The 23,547-nt window shown below is 50.9% G+C and overlaps 1 protein-coding gene across 6 annotated transcripts in view; it reads right to left on the reverse strand.

Moving 5' to 3' along the window:
• fam222aa (family with sequence similarity 222 member Aa) overlaps positions 1-23,547 on the reverse strand; it is a 47,988-nt gene that overhangs the window by 23,888 nt on the left and 553 nt on the right. The window contains exons 1-2 of one of the 6 annotated variants that reach the window (XM_056418337.1): positions 22,447-23,410; positions 3,288-3,517 (exon numbers count right to left, since the gene is read on the reverse strand). The exons of 1 other annotated variant lie outside the window; for it this stretch is intronic. The gene's annotated coding sequence lies outside the window, so the exon portion shown is untranslated. Of the gene's footprint in view, positions 1-3,287; positions 4,361-22,446; positions 23,411-23,547 lie in introns of those variants that run through there. 4 more of the 6 variants (XM_056418338.1, XM_056418340.1, XM_056418342.1 and 1 more) reach the window with 4 other exon arrangements.

The following is a 23,547-nucleotide window of genomic DNA, read 5'->3' on the forward strand; positions in this document are numbered from 1 at the left end:
AGAGTAGCCCTCATTCATCAGCAACATGCCAGTGTCACATGACCTGCTGATGACCAGTGTTGGGAGTAACGCGTTACTGTAATTCCACTACTTATAGCTGTAACGAGCATGTAACGAAGTATTTTTTTAATCAACTAACGCAGTTACAGTTACTGAAATTTAAATGAGTTTGTTACTCGCGTTACTCTCTTTTGTGAAAAATGAACACTTGCAGACAAGACAAGCTAGGCTACTTTAGCTGCTTCTGATCCGACATCGCAGGACCTTGGTGGCGCAATGATGGAACGTCTCGGACGTTATGGACTGATGACACGGAGACGGGACGACGTTATTATTCCTCCCTTTATTGGGCATTCACCAACACAGACAGCGTGCTCCTCTCGGCTCAGCAGCTCGAACGTCAACAACAACGGTTCCCGTCAACCACCCGTAACTTCCGTTTTCCGACAGGTTAACCCCGCCTCCCCTCTACTCCGCCAATCACAGGCACGCCTCCCTCTACTCCGCCAATCACAGGCACGCCCCCTCGACCAGCACGCACGGTGCCACACTGTGATTGACAGCCACTTCCAGTGTTGCCAGGTCCGCGGTTTTTGCCGCTGGTTGAATTTTTTGCCCGCTGGTTCGGGTAGACCTATTCTGCATGCAAATTACATGAAGATCTTTAAATAAAAATCCATATTTTAAATGAAATAATTTATTTATACCCAAATCCTACCAAACTGACTCGAGATCAGCACCCCCCCCCCCCTCAATTATATGCAGCACCTCAAGGCACCTTTGTTTTCTCTTTTAATTAGTGTTAATACTGTAGGCCAATCACTTTTATTTCATTGGGCCTAATGTGGTAAAAAAAAAAACACTGTTAAATGACTGAGACAGTTATTTTGTATTAAGTTAAGTAAAAAAGGGACTTTTGTACTCCTGCTTGATTTGAAGGCCTGTTGCCCTGTTGATTGCAATAAATAGGTCTACAACATATGTTTATTGTGTTTGACTGTTCAGTACTGTTCATGACATTAAAAAAGCAGACATAAAAGTAACTTAAAAGTTACTTTCCCTAGTAACTAATTACTTTTGATATACAGTAACTAGTAAAGTAATTCAATTACTTTTAAAAGAAGTAACTAGTAACTATAACTAATTACTAATTTTCAGTAACTTGCCCAACACTGCTGATGACCAATGACAAACTTCTACTTGGATGATGTTCAGGATGAGATAAACCACGAGGTGCAGGATGAGCTCCAGACTCTCCTCTCACAGAGCTGCTGTGTCTGAAGCATCGTGGCTTCCTCTTCCTGTGTCTGGAGCATCGTGGCTTCCTCTTCCTGTGTCTGAAGCATCGTGGCTTCCTCTTCCTGTGTCTGAAGCATCGTGGCTTCCTCTTCCTGTGTCTGAGGCATCGTGTCTTCCTCTTCCTGTGTCTGAAGCATCGTGGCTTCCTCTTCCTGTGTCTGAAGCATCGTGGCTTCCTCTTCCTGTGTCTGAAGCATCGTGGCTTCCTCTTCCTGTGTCTGAAGCATCGTGGCTTCCTCTTCCTGTGTCTGAGGCATCGTGGCTTCCTCTTCCTGTGTCTGAGGCATCGTGGCTTCCTCTTCCTGTGTCTGGAGCATCGTGGCTTCCTCTTCCTGTGTCTGAAGCATCGTGGCTTCCTCTTCCTGTGTCTGAAGCATCGTGGCTTCCTGTTCCTGTGTCTGAGGCATCGTGGCTTCCTCTTCCTGTGTCTGAAGCATCGTGGCTTCCTCTTCCTGTGTCTGAAGCATCGTGGCTTCCTCTTCCTGTGTCTGAAGCATCGTGGCTTCCTCTTCCTGTGTCTGAAGCATCGTGGCTTCCTCTTCCTGTGTCTGAAGCATCGTGGCTTCCTGTTCCTGTGTCTGAGGCATCGTGGCTTCCTCTTCCTGTGTCTGAGGCATCGTGGCTTCCTCTTCCTGTGTCTGAAGCATCGTGGCTTCCTCTTCCTGTGTCTGAGGCATCGTGGCTTCCTCTTCCTGTGTCTGAGGCATCGTGGCTTCCTCTTCCTGTGTCTGAAGCATCGTGGCTTCCTCTTCCTGTGTCTGAAGCATCGTGGCTTCCTCTTCCTGTGTCTGAAGCATCGTGGCTTCCTCTTCCTGTGTCTGAAGCATCGTGGCTTCCTGTTCCTGTGTCTGAGGCATCGTGGCTTCCTCTTCCTGTGTCTGAGGCATCGTGGCTTCCTCTTCCTGTGTCTGAAGCATCGTGGCTTCCTCTTCCTGTGTCTGAGGCATCGTGGCTTCCTCTTCCTGTGTCTGAGGCATCGTGGCTTCCTCTTCCTGTGTCTGAGGCATCGTGGCTTCCTCTTCCTGTGTCTGAGGCATCGTGGCTTCCTCTTCCTGTGTCTGAAGCATCGTGGCTTCCTCTTCCTGTGTCTTGCCGCTCTCCTCTCACACGAGAACAAAGAACAGAGTGTTTCCTCCGTGCCGTCAGAGCCTCCATTATTGGAACATGATTCTCATCCTCCTGTCACAGGCTTGTCCCCGTTATTTATTTTCTCAGTGAATCACTAAATGAACATTTAGCCACCTGCCATCAGTCCATTACTTCGTTTTATAGAGTGTCATTTAAAGAAAGCAATTCTAATGATGACAAGATAAATGAATGGCAGTTCATGAAGGCGCCAGACATCTAACATCTCTTCTTTCTCATTTCAGGAATAACACTAAGATACACCACTGAGAAACCTCCTATTTTATAACACTAATAAAAGCATTCAATCAAACTAACCTTTCCACAAACCCTCAACTATGAGTTTAAATGACATCTATATATTTAGGTGCAGTTTTATTGGACGAGTTGAACAGAAGAACTCCCGTCCATCCAGGTGGTTAAGCTGAAGCACCTTCACCTCTGATGTTAAAACACATTAAAAATATAATAATATAGTTACGACAGGTGCATAGTGCTAAATAGTTTATTGAGAAATTGAGGAAGGATGCATAATAGACACTTTACTGCTCATAATGAAGGTTTTTAAAGACGCTCCTGGTCTGAAAAACGCTTTCTGAACACATTATTCACAACACATGACGTTTGACCTCTGACTGCGACGCTCGTATACAACACTTCACTTTTATAAAACACTTCACACGCAAATCAAAAATATGTCTTTTTCAAACGTGTCCCAAAATCACTTTGAGCACAAACCGCATGGAAAACAGTTCAACCTGATATACACACACACACACACACACATACACAGACACACACACATACACACACACATACACACATACACACACATACACACACACATATACATACACACTCACACACACTGCAGAGGAAGAGGGGCCGCTCTATTCCTCGCCAGGTGCTTGAGCTGAAGAGCTCGCGGTGCCGCTTCCTCTCCGGCTCATTACGGCTCTTCACAGAACCCTTTCTCCCCGTCCTCTGGGCGAGGACACTCACTTCACAGCGAGCCCATCCTCACAGCCCATTGGCTGAGAGGCAGGAAGGGGACGCTGTGGGTTGAGACTGAAGCAGGACGGTTTCCCCCTCACTGAAATGAAACACAAGCCTGTAACTACCGGACACTTTCCTCCATTTGCTGCTCACCAAATGTATTCTACGGCATTATGCTTTGCTGAAAGAGACACACTTTTCTTCAATTCAATTTTCAACAACCAATTTTCTCCTATGATTGACTTTAAGAGCGCGGCAGAAGGAGCAAGTCTCTGGTCTGTTTGCCATGTTCCCCGTTCCTCTCCTCCCATTAGCTCCTCGTACCAGTTAGCAGAGTCAGAGGAGGGGAGGATCTCCAACAGCCTGTGACCGTCATCCAACACACACACACACACACAGCGCTTGAGAACCCACCTGACTTCACTCATCAGATCCCCTCCCCAGGCTCCGGTTACACGGTGTGGGTCTATCTCAAAGCCGCGATGTCTGTCGGCTGCTGCGGGGTCTTTGATGGGAGATCAGGCCCCTGAGATGAGGGCGTGAGCTGGGATGGAGAGGCGGTGGCAGAGGGCTGCTTCTAAGTTAAAAGGTTCTTAAACTGCAGAGCAGAGGAGATGCTCCCCACGCCCAAAGCTGTCGGCCCAGATAAGCATCCTGCCAAGTGCGGCGGGAGCAGGGCGGTCATGAAGGGACGGCAGTGTGTGTGTGTGTGTGTGTGTGTGTGTGTGTGAGGAGCAACACCGGTTCATGTGGAGGAGGAAGCTGAGACGAGGGAATTGAACCCTCAGCTCAACACGTTGAGATACGGACAAGAAGGAACAACTGATGGCATCCAGTGTTAGAGACAAAGGGAAGTATTGTGTGATCAGATTGTGCAACGCTGTTTTATACATATATATATATGTGTATATACATATGTATATATACACATATGTATATATACACATATGTATATGTATATATACATATGTATATGTGTATATATATACAGGACTGTCTCAGAAAATTAGAATATTGTGATGAAGTTCTTTATTTTCTGTAATGCAATTAAAAAAACAAAAATGTCATGCATTCTGGATTCATTACAAATCAACTGAAATATTGCAAGCCTTTTATTCTTTTAATATTGCTGATTATGGCTTACAGCTTAAGAAAACTCAAATATCCTATCTCTAAATATTAGAATATCATGAAAAAGTATACTAGTAGGGTATTAAACAAATCACTTGAATTGTCTAATTAACTCGAAACACCTGCAAGGGTTTCCTGAGCCTTGACAAACACTCAGCTGTTATAAATCTTTTTTTTACTTGGTCTGAGGAAATATTAAAATTTTATGAGATAGGATTTTAGAGTTTTCTTAAGCTGTAAGCCATAATCAGCTATATTAAAAGAATAAAAGGCTTGCAATATTTCAGTTGATTTGTAATGAATCCAGAATGCATGACATTTTTGTTTTTTTAATTGCATTACAGAAAATAAAGAACTTTATCACAATATTCTAATTTTCTGAGACAGTCCTGTATGTATATACACATATATATATATACATATGTATATATACATATATATATATACATATGTATATATATGCACATATATATATACATATATATGCATATATATACAGTATATATTATATATATGTGTATATATATATACATATATATATATTATTAAATATATACATATGTATAATATATACCGTATTATATAGTTCAGTCTGCCGGTGGAGGAGCGGCCGCACCGTGAGCGGAGGCGGGGCTTCGGCCTAATTGAATAGTGACCCTGCCCACGCCCCATGCAGTGCTTTTAACAAGCTGCTGTGTCTCCCCTCTTAATAAGCCCAAACAAGTTAATCCAATCGACACGCTCGAACCCTTTCTCTCTCTGTAACGAGGCTCTGCCTCGGCCCCCTAACCCCCCCCCCGTCACATGAATAGAGAGAGTGAAAGGCTCCATTAGGGAGGACCGGCTGTAAAACGCTTCAGCGCGGTGCTCTCCACACAGACGCACTAAATAATTTGCACCCATACTCTTTATTCAAAAGACACACACACACACACACACACACACACACACACACACACACACACACACACACACACACACACACACACACACACACACACACACACACACACACACACACACACACACACACACACACACACCTGCTCTGAAGCGGGTCCACTTGGAGGCGCCACACAATGAGAGGGTGACGTTCGCCGACCCTGATGCACTCACAACTCAACACACAAACAGACGTTCTGGGGGCCGTTGGCGGCGCCCGGCAGAAGGACGGCATTGTGAACAACCCCCCCCCCCCCCCCCCGCTCCACGACAACAGCTATGATTCACAAACAATACCAGCCCTGCATGCACTCACCCACCAGCGCTGCACAACCTCACGCACAATAAATAAGCTGCACAACAAACGGCCATTGTGTGCGAGCGCCTGCTGCTCCGTGACAGGAGGCAGCGTCTCACTGTTGTTGGGGCTTATCAAAGCTCGTACGCTGTGCAGTCTTATCGTTAAGAGGCTTCTCTGAGGATGACGGGCATCTTGGCAAACGCACTCTGCTGTTAGCGTTCTCTAGTCCAGCGTCGACAGAGGAATGTCTGGCAGGCCAGGAGCAGCGAGTCGTCTGTCATCTCTAATCAGACCACGCTGCCTCACTGATGTCAAGCCTGTAATGGCGATGAGGACTAATTGACTTCACAGACGGCGGCTGCATCTCGGTGCTGCCGAGGTCTCATTACCGGGAAACAACGGCCTCAGAAGGCGGCGCCGCTTCGTGTCTGTGCGGCAGTCAACATGCAGAACGGGCCAATGGCTGAAATACGAAGAATGGAAATTACATTCAGATGAATCTGGAGGTGGTACAAATACTGGGAGGAGGGCTTTTGAAGCTCCGATGAAAACATGTTAATATAAATCTGTATTTAATGATATATTTCCAGTCCCTGCCTGAGCAGCGTTCCAGGTAAACGGAAGCCTTCGTGGGGCCTGTCCACCAATCACACGGCCGTGTCGGACCTCTCGCTGTGGGTGGTGCTGTCGGGGCGAGTGAGCGTCCCTCGGGTCCACTTGGCACCAGCGCCACAGATTGGTAATGAAAACGATGCCCTGACCAGAGGGCCCTGATCAGAGGGCCCTGACATGTGGACTCTTCATTCACACTGAGGGTTTTGACACGGATTCAACAATCTGACAAAGTATTTATTGTTCCACCGATCAGATAAAGATCTTTCAGAATGTGTGTGTGACCGAGGAGGGACGTGTCAGGGATGGAGAGCAGGGGTCCCCAACTGTTCCCTTCTCTGATGGGGCCGGGGTCAGGGTGTAACAGTGTGACGACCGCAGGGTGCCTAAATGTAAACATGTCTTGTTTTCCAGAAAGCCACATAACCAAATATTAAAAACCCTCTCAATTGTCCTCCTACCTAACCTTCTCTCCATTATTCCGTTGACAGCTCGTCGAGGATCTGCGTGGCCAGACTGAAACATAAATCAGAATGCGTCTCTGGTATTGTTCAGGGGGCGGGGCCAAATGTGGAGGCGGGCCGTATCTAGCCCGCGAGCCTTATGGTGTGTTCACACCGGACGCGTCAAAATTTTGACGCGCGTCGAGATTACATGTTAAGTCAATGCAAAGCTGCGTCGAAGCTGCGTAGCTGCGTATTTTCCAGCGAGCAGCACGTCAGACGCGTTTGAAGCAGCACGAACAGAGGGTTTGTCGCGGGGCGAACTCAGCGAACAGCGCGAACAGACGCAGCTCGTTGACGCGCGAGTTCAAATTTCCCAACTCTGGCAGCAAAGACGCGTGAGTCATAGTTGCGTCAACCAATCAGCGTTGAGCAGCTCCGCTCGTCATCGTCCTGCCGGTTTAGAAAATGGAGGAAAAGATTTTTGTCGCTGTCTGTGGGCACCCCGAACTTTACGATACAACTCTTTATGCTTACCGAAACCGGAGCTATAAAGATAAAGCGTGGAACAAGGTCGGAGAAGCCGTGGGACTACCTGGTAAGTTTTGAATGTATGTATTTGCTTTTATTCTCGCTATTTGTTGTACTTTACTATCAACCAACCGCCGGCATATGTGTTTCATGGCAGAGGAGATCTGCCGCCGTAGGTGGAAAAGTCTCAGAGACACGTATCAAAGAGAGAAGAGAGAGAGAGCAGCGAGAAGCGCAGTGGGAGTGCAGCTCAGTCCACTAAAAAGTGGAAGTACTCTGCGGTCCTGTGGTTCCTCGACTCATTTATTACTCCGCCCCCGACGTGTCCGGTGTGAACACCCTTTTTTCGACGCGTGTGAAGACTGCTGCGTCAGACGCGTAGAGAATTTTTTCGATGCGTCCGGTGTGAACGCACCATTAGTTTGGGGACCACTGCTGTAGAGGGAGAACCAGGCTGCAGACGGTTCCAACAGAGGCTGAGGACCGAGAACATCCACAACATCATGGAAACTATTTCAGAAACAAGCTTGAAGCTCAACACTGAAATACGACAAAGAGTCTGAATGCACAGCACGCCACAATAACTATGACCTTTTATTTATAGCTTCAAATAGTGGCACACACTTTAGTGTTTGCCTTTAAATCCACATTGAACAATGAGATGTAGAACAGGAGCAACCAGCGTAACAACCCCTCGTGAGCACGGCCTTGTGTTTCTGATCCAGAGAGCGGCGTGCTGAGGGCGACGAGCGCGTGGCTGAGATGGTCAGACGACCCACAGGGAGCCCCGCCTCCTGCAGCGCCTCGGCCTCCGCTGCAGGAGGCGGGGCCTCAGCGTCGTCTCACTCCACTCAGAGACGCTGCGTGTGACACGCTGAGCTGGAGTTTACCGGAGAACTGATGTCGACTAAACACCTCCACAAAGGTTCATTTTAAATTCTAATTAATTGAAGACAAATGTGTCTGCATTCAAAAGTCCTTTAATATCACTCTCAACAGAACAAACCACGGAGAATTTCCAACATAAATCACGAACTTCAGCCACATGTGAAAGATGAGCTGTGCTGCTTGGTTTTCATGCCAGGATTTATATTCCCCCAGAAAACCTTATTCCATACCATTTGTAAAGCATTGTTGATATTGCTACCATGTCTTCTCCCGATGTGACGCACGCCTTTCTGTCGCCGACAGGTCCATTCACGGCTTCACGCAGCCGGGCCTCTCCTCCGCCGTCCTCACTTGAATATTCAAACAGTCTCGTCGTCTGGTTGCTTTGTGCTCTTTGTTGTTGGGCTGTCGTTCCTCAGCGTGGATCCTGAACTTCAAAGAAAGGCTCACGTCAATTGATGATGAAATGGAGCGAGAGAACAGAGGAGGAGAGGAAACCTTCACGCCAAGCGGCCTCAAAACGTATGCTTATTAATGGCTGCTCAATAAATCAATGGAATATAATGAAATTCAAACAATGTGGTTTCTTCTCCCCGCTCTGCAACCTCAGGTGACCCCGGTCCGGAGGAGGCTCCACGGGTCGCTCATGCGTAACCCGAGTGTGCCGAAGCCCACGAGGCAGTCGGTGCTCCGCCGACATGTCGCCACGGATCTCGTTTGATAGACTTGAAGTGTGACAAAGACATTTTTGCTCTGCTGGATATTCCGGACGAGAAGGGAGGATGACAGCAGCGCGCTGGAGGAGGAGCCGGCGCTCCTTCCTCGTCTTCTCTCCTCGTTGCCGTTCCTGTCGGCTCGGCTTTCCCGTTGCTCCGCCATGTGTGCTCTCCGCTGTCGCCATCGCGCTCCTCTCATGCCGGCCGTGCCAGCAGAGGGAATCCGATTGGACCGGGTGGGAGGCGTCTGCTGGTCACCGGCCTCTGGCTCGAGGCTCAGACGGCACCAGCCATCCGAGAAGTCCTTCTGACGGGCCTGAGAAACCCAACGCGAGCCGCGGAGCCGCGGCCTGCAGCCGCGATGCACGACCCGAAGCCGCGCATCGATCCCCCGTCTCCACCGGCAAGCTCCCGGTGTCACGGGAGAGGGAACAAACGGTCTGGTCGTAATGATTCAAAATGGCCAACGCTTTCCGTGACAAAAGCACGGCGATAAGGGGCGTCGGCCAGTCTGACCCTCCGCAGAGGGAGCTGAGCGGCGAGGTCGTGATCTCCTCCTTTGATTGATGTGTTGGTCTCTCACATGACGGAGGAGCCGTGACGTCTGACAGGAGACGTGAACCGTCCGCCCCCCGGCTGCAGAGCGGCGGTCGGGAAGCAGGCGCCTGCAGGTCGGCTGCATGAAGGAAGTTGGACAAAGTGGTTGAATTGATTGAAGAGGAGCTTCCTTTATGGGACTCACGGCTCATCAAACAACCAGAGGGAGACATCGTCCTCCTGAAGACCAGCTCCTGCTTCGTCCTTCACAGGAGATGAGTGCAGATGGAGACTGTAATACTCTCCTCCCCTCCCTGCAGAGATGCCAAGGGAGGCAATCTATAAATTCCTGCATATTAATGCAATTTAAAACCACTCCCGACACCTTGCTGGAGGCAGGTGACAAAAAGGTGAGAGGCAGAGTATCTGGCACCCAGCTGCTGATGTCGGTGACATCGGTCCCGTCTCAGCAGCTTCCTGGCCCGACACACCAAAATAACTTGATAATCTATCTCCTCTCTCAGAAAATGCTCTCCAGATCCTGAGCTTAGGCCTTACAACTGGGGCTCTATCAATAATTAAATGGTAATCTAAAAACCCATTTTAGTTGGGTCATCTTTCTGCACCATTGTCCCTGCTTCTCTTCTTCCTCTGTCTATTTTCTCCTCTTTCTGTAGGATCTAGTTAGAGATTCCATTAGCATGAGGGAGCAGGCTGGTAATTGTCTCTCCCTGGATGGAGGATTAGCCCCGTTTCAGCTCAGAGCCCAGATGCTGCCCACAGCCACTCCAGATCAGACTGCAGAGCGATGAGACTCCAAGTAGCTCCAGCAACAGGAGCAGAAACTTTGCACTGACCTTACACCCCCTCATTTCTTTTTGAAATATTCTTTTTTTAATCTATTAATATGCTTTTCTGGTGAAAATTGGGATTTGGGGGAAGGCCGTTTATAATTTCTCTCTCTGATATCCGCAGAGTATTTAGAGCTGAATCTCCCTTAACCGCCCCCGGGCCACCCTGTCCGTCACTAATCTCCCCGCCGCCGCCCACTCAGAGGAGGTGTCACATTGCTGGCACTCCTCCCGGGGAGAAGCACTTCAAACACCAGAGCTTCTCCTCTTGACCTTTCCACGGAGATGATCGATTACGCCCGTTGGATTTATTCCATAAAAAGGCAACCATGACATCAAAAAGACAAGGAATTTACCTCAGAGGCAGAACTTAAAATCCATATAAGCTTCATGAGGGTTCCACTTTTTATTGGCCTTTTCAATCCAGCACATTAATAAGCGCAGCGCCGTCTCCGGGCTGCTATCTGAATCTCTGCAGTTCTCTACCTGTAACTATTGAAGCAAATCACAACGACAGAGGGAAACTCAACTGCTATCTGTCCTCTTTAAAAGCCGTGATGCAGAAAAACTGTTTAGCGACACAATTAGGACAAAATGCCTGTAAAGTTTAAAAAGGGAAACACTGCAAATGGTTGCTTTGTGAGAAAAAACCCATCACTTTGCTTTTCACCTGGGAGGAACACGAGGCCGGTCGAAGGTCTGCCTGCTGCAGGAGCCGTGAAGTTGCACCGCTGCAGGCCTCCTGCTCCACGCCGGAACACACGAGACGAAACAACCGGAGAGAAGCACCGGGAGGAGAAGCCCACGAAGAGGAGCTCCCCAACAGAACGCTTCACAGACGGCTGTTCAAGTTAGGTCAGGAAATCTGAAACCGGTTTCATTTCACCAGTTTCCTTCCTCTTGTGATCGGTGGCTGGTCCAGCTGTGAGGGGCTCCGTGGTCATCACCTCCTGAAGCATGAGGCCAGAGCACCATCCCCCTGCATCGGTGATGGACACAAACTCTCGCTCCATCTATAAAGCTCCTCTCATGCATTGTTCATAGAATCTATTACTTTAGGATTAAATTATAAAAGACTGTCCTCCTTACATTATTAATAGTTTGCATAATTGGTATCGGGGCCTGAATGCGGACCATAAACCCAGTTAGTCCAGGTCTGTGCAGACAGAACCACACACACACACATGACTCCATCGCAGACAAGGACACGTCTGCCCGCCACTGCTCTGGGTTCACAGCCAGGGTCAAAGGTCACGACCCCCGGGTCAAAACGTCACTTCCGGTCAAGTTGCTAAACAAGTATTTTCACAATAAAAGTCCTGTCTGTTATTGTCACTTCACGGCTTCAACCGGCTTCCACAATCTGAAATACTAACATTCATGACTTATTTCCATTGCATAGAGTAAACAGAACCCCTCCCTAATATTTCCTATGATAATATCTTTCTATATGTATTAATTTAAAGCATAAGACTTCCTCTGCACATGTTATCAAAATAAACTATGACAGCACCTGCTGCCCCATGTCGAGTGAGACCACAACACAGCAGAAACCCCGGAGCGTCAGACGGCGAGGTCAGAGGAGCAAACGCACTGACCTACTGACCTCATCGCTCCTCAGGCCTTCACACATGAAGGTCTGTGGTCTCTCCCTCCCTCTCTCTCTCTCTCTCCCTCTTCCTTATACAAGATAAATACAAATCAGATCAGCAGGCCTGATGGTCGACATGCAGCGGGAGCAGTTTGACCTGAGGAGCAGCTTGACCTCTTGACCTGAGGAGCAGTTTGACCTGAGGAGCAGCTTGACCTCTTGACCTGAGGAGCAGCGCTCAGAGTCTCTGAGACGCCCTCTGAACGGTGTGAAAGAGATGTCCTCGCAGCCAGGCCTCTGCCCCCTTCCTGATGATGCATTCTCATGCTCAAACATGCATGTATGCACACAGACACACACAGACAGACACACACACACACACACAGGCGTGTAGTGCCAACAATCCCACTGAGGGCAGCACTTGTTTGGGGACAAGGTGACCCTGTTGCCTAGGGGCCTGTGAACAGGCACAATGAAGGCCTCTCATCCTGCACACACCCGGCGGGCTGGGCTGATGGCGGGTGGAAGGGTGGGGTGTGAGGGGTGGAGGGGTGGAGGGGCATCACAACACCCTGCTTCTGCAGTTTTAAAGCCCTATTCAGGAAGCCCCCTGAGATCGCTCCTTTCACACCCTGCAGACGGAGCAGAAGCCCCGCCTGTAACCCAGAGTCACGCAGTCAACAGATGGAGGCCATTGAGTGAAGGATCGCTCCCCCCCATCCCGCTGGAAACAATGGGGCAGCAGGTCAAGAGGGGGAGGGGCCGCGCTCTGACAGGCGAGCGCTTTGAAACCGGAGGAACCCAGAGGACCTCTTTGGGACCGGCAGTGTTTGTGTTTAACCTGCAAACAACAAGAAGAAGAAGAAGAAGACACCCCTGTGTTGTGAGGAAACAGAGCTGCAGTGGACAGAACGCGTTCCCTTCATGGTGCAGCTGAAGCTGCAGTGAGGCGCTGGTCCACGACACCTTGACTGCTGAGCCCTCAGGAATCTGTTGGAATCACTTGAATGTGAAACTGCTGTTTAAAACCACGATTAGTTCTGAAATAAATAAATAAAAAATGCTTCATTGATTCCGTATTGTTCAAACTCTCAATATCCTCGCAGCAACATCACGTGAGAAAACAACGGTCTGGCGTTGTTCTGAAGTCGTTATTAATGGAGGATGTTCTGTGGAGAACCGCTCGGGGCCGAGCCGTGTGAAGAGGCTCACTGAGCAGCGCTCTGGAGGGAAGGATATCCATTTCCATTGAGCAGCAGTGGTGCTTTCATGAGGCTCGGACCTGGGAGTCAATGAGTCACTTCATGGGGCCGCCTCACTGGCTCCCAGGACGCCAGACAAAGACGTGGAGACGCCATGATCCCAGAACGTCACATTCTTTGAGTCGTAAACATCCCGACGGCCGAGCCACCAGATGCTCCTCATCCTTCAAAGGTTTATGGGGCTATTTTGCACAGGAAGGTTCTCATTACCAACCAGGAGGCGTCATGCCGCCGTCCTACATGAACAACCACAAGAACAGAGACTCACACAGAGACTTCCTACCGACTGGGAATGTTCACCAATCACAGCTCATCAAACACCGACGCCGAGCCGGTGACCTCAGAGAGCAGAGCGGCGTGTCGGGGCTGAGGCCACGCCCTTTCTCTGGGGTGTGGAAACACACATCCGTACAAGGACACCGCCGCTTCATTCTGGTTTGTGTTTCCTTCCAACATCGTCTGCTCAGGCCTGAGGGCAAAGGTCGTCTGCTCAGGCCTGAGGACAAAGGGCGAGCAGAGGCCGACACGTCAGGTTGGGCCATTTTGGAATATGCCACTGTTGTGCCGTTTGGAAAAATGAAGAAAGCCTGTTCCTCCCACATGGAAAGGGATCAATAAGCACATCAGGTGGAGTCAGAGAGCCCACAGGGTCATCAGGTGGGGTCAGAGAGCCCACAAGGTCATCAGGTGGGGTCAGAGAGCCCACAAGGTCATCAGGTGGGGTCAGAGAGCCCACAGGGTCATCAGGTGGGGTCAGAGAGCCCACAAGGTCATCAGGTGGGGTCAGAGAGCCCACAGGGTCATCAGGTGGAGTCAGAGAGCCCACAGGGTCATCAGGTGGGGTCAGAGAGCCCACAAGGTCATCAGGTGGGGTCAGAGCCCACAAGGTCATCAGGTGGAGTCAGAGAGCCCACAAGGTCATCAGGTGGGGTCAGAGAGCCCACAAGGTCATCAGGTGGGGTCAGAGAGCCCACAAGGTCATCAGGTGGGGTCAGAGAGCCCACAGGGTCATCAGGTGGGGTCAGAGAGCCCACAAGGTCATCAGGTGGGGTCAGAGAGCCCACAAGGTCATCAGGTGGGGTCAGAGAGCCCACAGGGTCATCAGGTGGGGTCAGAGCCCACAGGGTCATCAGGTGGGGTCAGAGAGCCCACAAGGTCATCAGGTGGGGTCAGAGAGCCCACAAGGTCATCAGGTGGGGTCAGAGAGCCCACAAGGTCATCAGGTGGGGTCAGAGAGCCCACAGGGTCATCAGGTGGGGTCAGAGAGCCCACAGGGTCATCAGGTGGGGTCAGAGATTATTTAAAGGATTAAGAGGATGCTGTGTTGGCAGAGAAGCAATCAGGGAGGTTTCTGTGACAGCGGAAAAAAAGTGTGAAAACAAGGCGAAGAGAAGAGAGCATCGTCACGGTTACCAAGTCGGCTTTCAGGCCCCGCCCTCAGGCCCAGCAGCCTCAATGGGTCTGAATGATGAGGCGATAATCACGAGCAGCAGACGCCCCTGTCGTCGTCGTCGGGGCTGTTTGAGTGTAACTCGCTGTGGGCGGAGCCATCGCACTGCAGACATATGGAATTTGGTTTTGCCTCAAGTTGCTGGCTTCAGCCCTCAATCATCACAGAATGTGTAATCACCAAACGTCTTCCTCTCCATCCCCGTTACAACCGGCAGCACGGCGCCGTCACCAGAGAACAACATGGACACCAAAAGACAAGCTTTAAGTGAGAGTCTGAGACACACAGGCATTCGCTCAGCTCCAGGAAACAGGATCCATCAAACCTGGCCCCGCCGGGAGGCGGCGGCAGCTGGCTGTGGGAGGAGCCTACAGCTGGCTGTGGGAGGAGCCTGAGAAGACGGGGAAAGAGCTCGAAGGCTCCTCAAGACAACAAGAAGAGGCGCCGCATTGATAAGGACACATTCAAGAAGCCTTTCCTCCTCCCAAGACCGACCAGCCACGTATGAAAACAAGACAGAAGCTGAAGACACAGATGAACCACAAGTGAAGAAACACTGAACAGGAGGAAAAGATGGTGGGGAGGGGGAGGGGGGGGGAGGGGAGGGGGGGAGGGGGAGGGGAGCTACATCAAGGACTCTCCCAGTGGGTTCTCGTCAGTTCCAGGCCATTGCACCTTGCTCGCTGGGATTTTGTTTACACACACACACACAGACTCACACACACACACACACATGCACACACAGACTCACACACACACACACACACATGCACACAGAGACTCACACACACACACACAGACTCCCACAGACACACACAGACTCACACACACACACACACTCACACACAAAGACTCCCACAGACTCACACACACACAGACTCCCACACAGACTCACACACACACAGAGGCCTGTTTGTGATGACATCATGCGCTGTGCTTTCCTTTGGCTGCACGTTTAGTCGGAGCTCTGGCAACAAGCTGGAGCCCTGAGGCCTCTGAGGCCCCGGAGCAGACGACCTTCAGGCTCCGCCCCGCGCTGCGGTCGGCGTGTCGTGCGGCCGGAAGCCTCGACACGCCGGCGGTCTTTGGGGACGGCGGCGAGCGCCCGGCCGCCCCGCCGCCGCCGGGCTCTACAGATGTTCCTCGGAGAGCGGCTGACTGGCTGCGGTGACAGCTGGACAGCTGTTCCCCGAGACGCAGCCACAGAAGCATGCCACGCAGACGGGCTGGCGAGAGCGCTGTATGTTTAGTTTCTCTGTGTGGAGTTCCCAGGACATGCAAAGCTGTCACTCTCAGCAATGGAGCATGAGTCTGGATGTGGAGCGAGAGCCCAGATGGGGACGCGGCGCAACGGAGAAGCTGCATCAACGAAACAGATTGTTTTGTGAATTGTAATTGATCTCTCCAGAAATGAAGCAATACCAACTCCACTGATCACAACATCGAACGAAGCCAGGAAGTCTGAGCATCCACAACTTCATCAGAAACTAAGTTGAACATCAACTTCACAGAGAATTGAAATCATTTGTTTTGGTACTTCTTGGTAAATCTATTTTCAACAGCAAGAAGGATAATTGGCTGAGCGTTGGAGCGACTCGGGACTTTGTGCCAACATCAGTGTGTTGCTGATGAACAGTTGAACTGGTTGTGGTCAGATAGCACACCTTTCTCCTGCCACTTAAACACCGTTATCTCAAGAGATGGCGGCCTGCAGGAGAACGGAGCGGGTCAACACCAGATGACCGACCCGCTGTACGAGTCGAATTTGAGAAAAAACTGTTGAAAAATAATTGAAGCGTTGGAACACTCTGCGGTATTAAATGCTGTCACCTGCTGAATAAACACACTGCAAATCAGCAGTTAAACGGCTTGGACAGACGCCAGTCACGCCCAAACGCTCTCTTCCGGAGCAGGCCGGCTATTTATTACGCCACAAAAGGTCAGCAATTTGTCCAACTCAATAAAAATGTTAATAAAACTAAGAGCTCACAAGAAGAAGCACTCATAGCCTCTGCTCGCCTATCAAAAAGGGGAATATTTAAGTGTGTGTGCAGATGCATCCATTTGAATGCAGCGATACAGGAGGTCAAAGGTGGAACAGCAGCAGCTCTCAAGGAGGAAATATAGCTTTGGCCTCGTCGTTATCCTGGTCAAACTCCACCAACTGACACACACACACACACACACACACACACACACACACACACACACACACACACACACACACACACACACACACACACACACACACACACACACACACACACACACACACACACACACACACACACACACACACACACACACACACACACACACACGCTCAATTCCATCTCACACCCTCAACCCACTCGGCTAAATAAATGAAAAGTCCCATTAAGGCAGATTTCAAAGAATGGGAGTGCGAGGGCTTATAATTATATATGAAATCCTTTAGAAAAAAAGAAATGATTTCTCTGGATGCAAGTCTGGAAGTGGGCGGTGGCTTATTGCTAAGCAACCAGTCATTATGGAGTGGAGCGAGGTGAGCGACCATCCGTCTCCGGTGGCTCCTGGATCTGCCCCCCCCCCCCAGACCCCTCCCTCTTTTGCTCTGCCACTCTCTCCCCCTCTCTCTCTGCCCTCCTCTCCCTCTCTCTCTCTCCCCTCCTCTCCCTCTCTCTCCCCTCTCTCCCCTCTCCCTCTCTCTCCCCTCCCCCCCTCTCTCTCCCCCCTCTCCTCTCTCTCTCTCTCCCCTCCCTCCCCTCTCTCTCTCTCTCTCCCCTCTCCCCCCTCTCCCTCTCTCTATGCCCCTCTCTCTCTCCCCCCCCCCCCTCTCTCTCTCCCCCTCTCTCTCTCTCCCCTTATCTCTCCCCCCTCTCTCTCTCTCCCCTCTCTCGTTCCCTCTCTCCCTCCCCCCTCTCCCTCTCTCTCTCTCTCTCTCCCCTCTCTCTCTCCCTCTCTCTCCCCCCCTCTCTCTCTCTCTCCCCCGCTCTCCCTCTCTCTCTCTGCCCCTCTCTCTCTCTCTCGTCTCCCCGTCCGAATACAAACAGAGATAAAGAACGCTGCAATCGCTCTTGACACACAAATAGGTTAACACAATAAAGCCGGCTTTGCCTGGCTCACTCGAGGGAGGAAAGCAATTCCAGCAGCAGGCAGGAGGTAATAAAACAGGGCTGGAGTGTGTGTGTGTGTGTGTGTGTGTGTGTGTGTCTCCAGACATGTCCTCATGTCAATGTTCCTATGTTGTGTGGAGGCACACAGCGGCTCTCTGGCCTCGGGGCCTAATATCCCGTGGATTTCAAACTCTTTCTAGACACAAATAATAACTCAGTAGAAAAGGACGGCATCCCAGGCTCCTCCTCTCTAGATTAATGTTTCTTGATGTTAATAAGCTGACCTGCAGCAGCCCCATACTAACACACACTCGTCTCCCTGTGGGTCGGACCCAGCTCATGCAAACGGTCTCCGGCTTGGTTAAAATTCAACAAATTGAATGAGTTTTATCTGTCGGGCCGCAGCTTCTCTCCGATGCGGCCGCCATGCCTGGCAATAAATGATAAACATCTCCAGAGTTTTATTAAATCGTGTTGCTTTAGGAAAATGCTGATGTGGCTTCTGCAATTACAGTCCGGACCAGACAACATTGTTTTCTCCAGTCAGTGGAGATTTCATTACCTTCCACAACCTTCTTAGAATTGGGTAATAGCCTCTTTTTGACACACACAGTCTGTGGGAGGTGTGACACTCCATAAGTGTGATCCATTTGCAACAATATGCATCCAGCCAGTCACAGTCGGATGCGGGGCGGCATCATGTGGACCATGATTCAGAGATGGGGAGGAGCTGGATGGAGGGAGCCGCGGTCAATAGATAATTCCTGGATTGACTGCGGAGCGATCAAACGCATCGAACCTGACAGCCTCGCAGACGGCTGCCTCCTCCAGGCTGCAGCCGACTGCCTCTTCCAGGCTGCAGCCGACTGCCTCTCTCCTCCAGGCTGCAGCCGACTGCCTCTCTCCTCCAGGCTGCAGCCGACTGCCTCTTCCAGGCTGCAGCCGACTGCCTCTCTCCTCCAGGCTGCTACTTACCGGTGACACAGATCACACACGGCCTCGCTTCTTGCATGTCAATAAAGAGAGAGGGCGAGCATGTTTTCTCCTGAATGACTGAACTGTGAAGAAAGCCCAATTAAAGCTTGTGGAAAAGTTCCACACACGTGTGTCATGCAGGATATTCTTTTGTAAGTGTCCATCAACCCCCCGTCTCTCCCACTGCTTCTTCATCCAGGTAATCAAACAGCAGCAGCGCAAAGCGCTGGCCACCGTCTGCAGGGAATAAATCACCAGCGCGTGACGAGGAAACACCTTATCTGCCTGATGTATTTCCTGCTTCTGCAGAGAGCTCTGAAGCCCGAGGGAGAGCAGTCAACCACAATGCTGGGAGATGGAGATTAGGACGATGTGCAGTTCCTTGTTCCATTAAAGTTTGATCTTCCTCAATAGCCGAGGAGAATCAGATATCTCCCGTTCAAGATGAAAGTACACCAGCATACAGGGAGAGATTAATCAGAGGCCGGAGATAAAACACTCGGGCGTCTGCCGCGGAAAACAGGCAATAAAGAGTTCAGCTGATAATGTGAAACATGGCGAGCAACAATAGCAAATCAAACACGGCCTCCAGAGAGGCTGAAGAAGAGGAGCAGAGGCTGATAGGAACAGGACTTCATGTTATGATGGTCACGCTTGAAGAGGACAGAGTGTCCCTCTCCTCCTCTCCTCCTCCTGGAGATCGATGGCGCTGGTGACTTCACAGCAGCCGGCTCCGTCTCCCAGAACAGATCGACGTGACCAGGAGGAAGCCGGAGCGCCATCGTTTTTAAGGAGAGCAAATGTGCTGTTAGAGAGCTCGTCCCATTTGCTTTATTCTCTTTCTTCGACCGTGAGCGCTGTGGAAGGAGCGCGCCTCCCTCCCTCGCTCCTCCCTCCCTCCCTCGCTCGGGAGCGGACCGACTGCGCACCTCTCCAGATGAGAGGCTGGACATTAAGAGACTCCCATCGGTCTGACGGGAGGAGGTCGCCGCTGTCCGTCACGCGTTAAGTGGCTCCAGATAACCATGATGAAGAGCGGCCAGCCTCCACCATCGCAGCCGAGCGGAGCGCTGGTCAGGTGAACCCAGCAACAGGAACTCAGGGTAACGAGCGGCGCGGCGCTCATCAGAAACACCGCGGGGGGGGGGGGGGGGTGTATGCAATCAAACGCCTGCCGTCTGTACTTGTGGCGCTACAGGTTGAAGACGGTCACCGACACGTCTCACTCAGTCTGCTGGAGGCCTGCGTCTTCAGCGCGTGACGAGAGGCTCAGGGGGCGGAGGGCCGAGCGCCCGGCAGGGGGCCGGCGGCGTGCGGCGTGTTGCAGCATCGAGGAACCGCGAACATCCACCGCTCCTGTTCATGCTGAACTCAAACAGCCAATCAACACTCAGACCTGAGCTGGGAACGATGTGTTCACCGCTCTTCAGGCTGAAGGGTGTGTGTGTGGTGTGGTGTGTGTGGTGTGTTGTGTATGTGGGGTGTATGTGTGGAGTGGGTGGTGTGTTGTGTATGTGTGGTGTATGGTGGGTGTGGGTGTGTGTGTCTCCACGATGGTTTCATGTCTGTTTCTATTCGTCTCCACGTCTCGAGGAGTCAACCAGCTGCAGGGACAACAGAGTTGATATTAAATCATGTCGTAGGAACACAAGAGAAGCCTCGTCTCCTGAGAGACGAGGACCGGGGAAGACTTCAGAAACGAGCTTCGATCAGAGGAGCGAAGACGCTCACGCTGCTCTGCTGTATTCAGGAATCAGATGCTTCCTGCGAGGAGATCAGATCCTCCGTCAGCCCGCCTGGTCCTTTCCTCACAGGAGGAGAACGTTCTCCAGGATTATTTACATCCACAGCGTTTGTTCTTCTTCGTGGACAGTCCCTCTGATTTAAAAATATAGTTTCACTTGTGAAGAACAAGAAGAGCTTTCATTTCATTTATAGAATCCACACAATAATGGACATGTTGACACTTCAGGGGTGGTAGATCCTTAGTCTCACACACACCTACTATTTTAGTCATTTAAAGTGACAAAATGAGTGTGGCTGCCTCTGGGTAAGTGTTGAGACAATCAAACCATGCAGGGATTAAAAAAAGATTAATCCACAGTGCAGGAAATTAAACTTCAGAGACTTTAAGGATATTCATGAGCTCACTTCTTCACTTCAGGCAGGCGCTTTAATAAAGCAGAAGGGACCCGACCGCTATCAATCAATCAAACTGATCGTATTTATTTATTTAATTTAAGTAGCACATTGATTAAACACATATGACGGTATCGGCTTCTTTTGGTGTATTATGTTTACTTTTATTATTACAAAACTAAAATACGTTCTTCTTTCACCTCACAGCAAATAAATAGTAAATCAGATTTTACTTTTGTAATTTAGGTTTTTCATTATTTCTTCAGCAAGCAAAGTAGTAAAGAATACATGTCTGATGTGTGAACAAATATCTTTCAGAAACATTGTAAGATTATTTCTGGACTTTTGCCGATGAAGAAGAGTAAACCTGAGGAAGATGAGCTGTGACATTGTGTTGCAGCGGGACGCTTGAAGGTCCAGAGCTACAGGACAAAGATCTCACATCCAGCCAGTCAATAAAGAGGCAAAACAAGAGCCATGTGCAAAAGGCAGTGACCCGATATGAAGGCCCGTCTGCATCGTGTCTGCTCCACCTTCATGTTGAGTTAAGGCCAGCATTATGCTTAAGACTATTTGTTTAGGTGAAGAGCAGCCGCAGAGCTAATATGAGCACAATTTGCTCAGCAGGTCACCGGCGCAGTGGAGGAAGTAGATGAGGCAGTTGAGCCCCCTCGGGTGCAGCCCTGCCTCATACATCACCGGATGTTTTATTCAATACGGACGGCGGGGGCCTGACTGCGGGGGCGCCGGCCCTGCTGGAGGGGCCCTCATCACATTCACGAGCTGCCTGTCTGGAGAGAGGAAGACACGTTGTGAGTGTCGTCTAATGATGAAACACAGCGTGCGCAGCGCGTTCTCTGCGCAGTCAGCAGAACGCAGCTCGTTTGTGTGCAGTGTGAGCGATGGAGCGAAATAGTGCAACTCAACATCAGCAACCCACGAGGCTCAAAGTTCACAGCAGTGGAAACACACTCGGCTTTATCAGCCTGCAGATCAGATACAACATGACACCAGTGACATCCACAGCCACACGCGGCCTCCAGAGCCCAAAGCAGCACAGGCAGGGACACGTTGGACGAATGGTCCTTAAAACGAGCCTCTCGCGACATCAGCCAGAGATCGTGTCATCCTCCAGGGTGAACGAGCACTAATTGCAGCATCGCCCTCCCCACACCACGCGGGGACGCGCAGTTGAGGAACTCGCACCTTCAGCTCCAGAGCCTCGATGCCCTCGACCATTCACTTCACTGCTGCCCACACGGGAACAGAGCAACACGGGAACAGAGCAACACTGGAACAGCGCAACACGGGAACAGAGCAACACTCCCCACAACGAGTCCCTGAAGCCGTCCGCGCTGGAACAAGTCCCTTTGACAACACTGGCTGTATGTCGGGTCACGCGTGGACACAAAGACTCAACCCCGACACGTCGCGATGTGATCCTGGGGAAAGAGAGTCATGATGGTCCTCTGGCCGGAACTATACTGGTTACAAAGAATGACCCAAACCACTCAGAACCGGCAAGACGTAGAGAAAAAATCATGAGCATAACATATATTTACCATAAATTGCTCCGTAGTGCAGACTCGAACTCCAGGCAGATTGTAGCATCCGCCGATCTGCCTCGTGCTTCTGTGGTGTGAATTAAAAAGGATTCATTCTGGTCCCCGACATCCAGCAGCTGCTTTGTCGATGCCAAATGTGGATCAAGTGGATCCTCTTCTTCCAATGGGATGCAAATATACCGGCAACCCTGCGAATTAGATTCCACACTCTAGCCTCCAGCATGTAAAGTTAATAAGCTTTGCCTTTTTTCTCGACTCGGTTTTTTTCGGGATCTTCCTCGGAAGGATTGCGCACCGAGTGCGCTCCGGGCGTTCAGCCTTCAGCCCCGGGACCGGGGAGGAGGTCTTGGAGGCTCCTCTGTTCGCGTGTAGATATCTCCAAATAACGAAACGCGCAGCCGAGGGACGGGGAGGTCGAGCTGCTACGCAGTATTCCAGCAGCCAGCGCCGTTACGCATGTGCTCAGAGGGGTCCTCCTGCTCGCGAGAGACGGCCGCGGGGAACTGGAGCACGCGACTGTTGGACATGTGATCGGATGTGTGCGTCGGCACCCTGGAGGAAACCAGCTGCCTGAAATACACCAAACTGATGCGATGGAGAATCCCGGTGTTCCGGCTCCGCTCCGCCCGTCACTTTCTCCGCGGTGTCCGCTGCCTCTCTCGGGGTCTTGTCTTTTCAGACTCCGATGTCCGGCTGAGGCTGAGGAGGGAGCTCGATGGACACTCTCCGAGCCACTCGCCCTGGTGTCCTAACCCAGTGGAACCGGTGGAGTCTGAATGGAGAGCTAGCTGCGTCAGGCAGCTCCGGGATGCGGTCCTGCCCTGGCGCCGAGCTGCGGAGACTGACAATAACCCGGAACGCTGCAGCCTGTCAGGCGGCGCGGACCGCCCACCGACCAATCAGCGCGCAGGGGGAACAGGAACATTCCCACGGGTTGGCCAATCATCGGTAATTGGGGTCTGTTACCATAGAGACGCGCTCGGCGTCCAAGCGTCTCAAACCACGTTGTTTACTCCCGGAACCAGAACCAGAAGAAGCCGTCTGGTCTAAATGTCCGTGGCGGAGCACAGAGGGAGATCTTTGGTGTTGTACCGGCCG

The sequence above is a fragment of the Pseudoliparis swirei genome, chromosome 7 (genome assembly GCF_029220125.1).
Source record: "Pseudoliparis swirei isolate HS2019 ecotype Mariana Trench chromosome 7, NWPU_hadal_v1, whole genome shotgun sequence".
NCBI classification, from domain to species: Eukaryota; Metazoa; Chordata; class Actinopteri; order Perciformes; family Liparidae; genus Pseudoliparis; species Pseudoliparis swirei.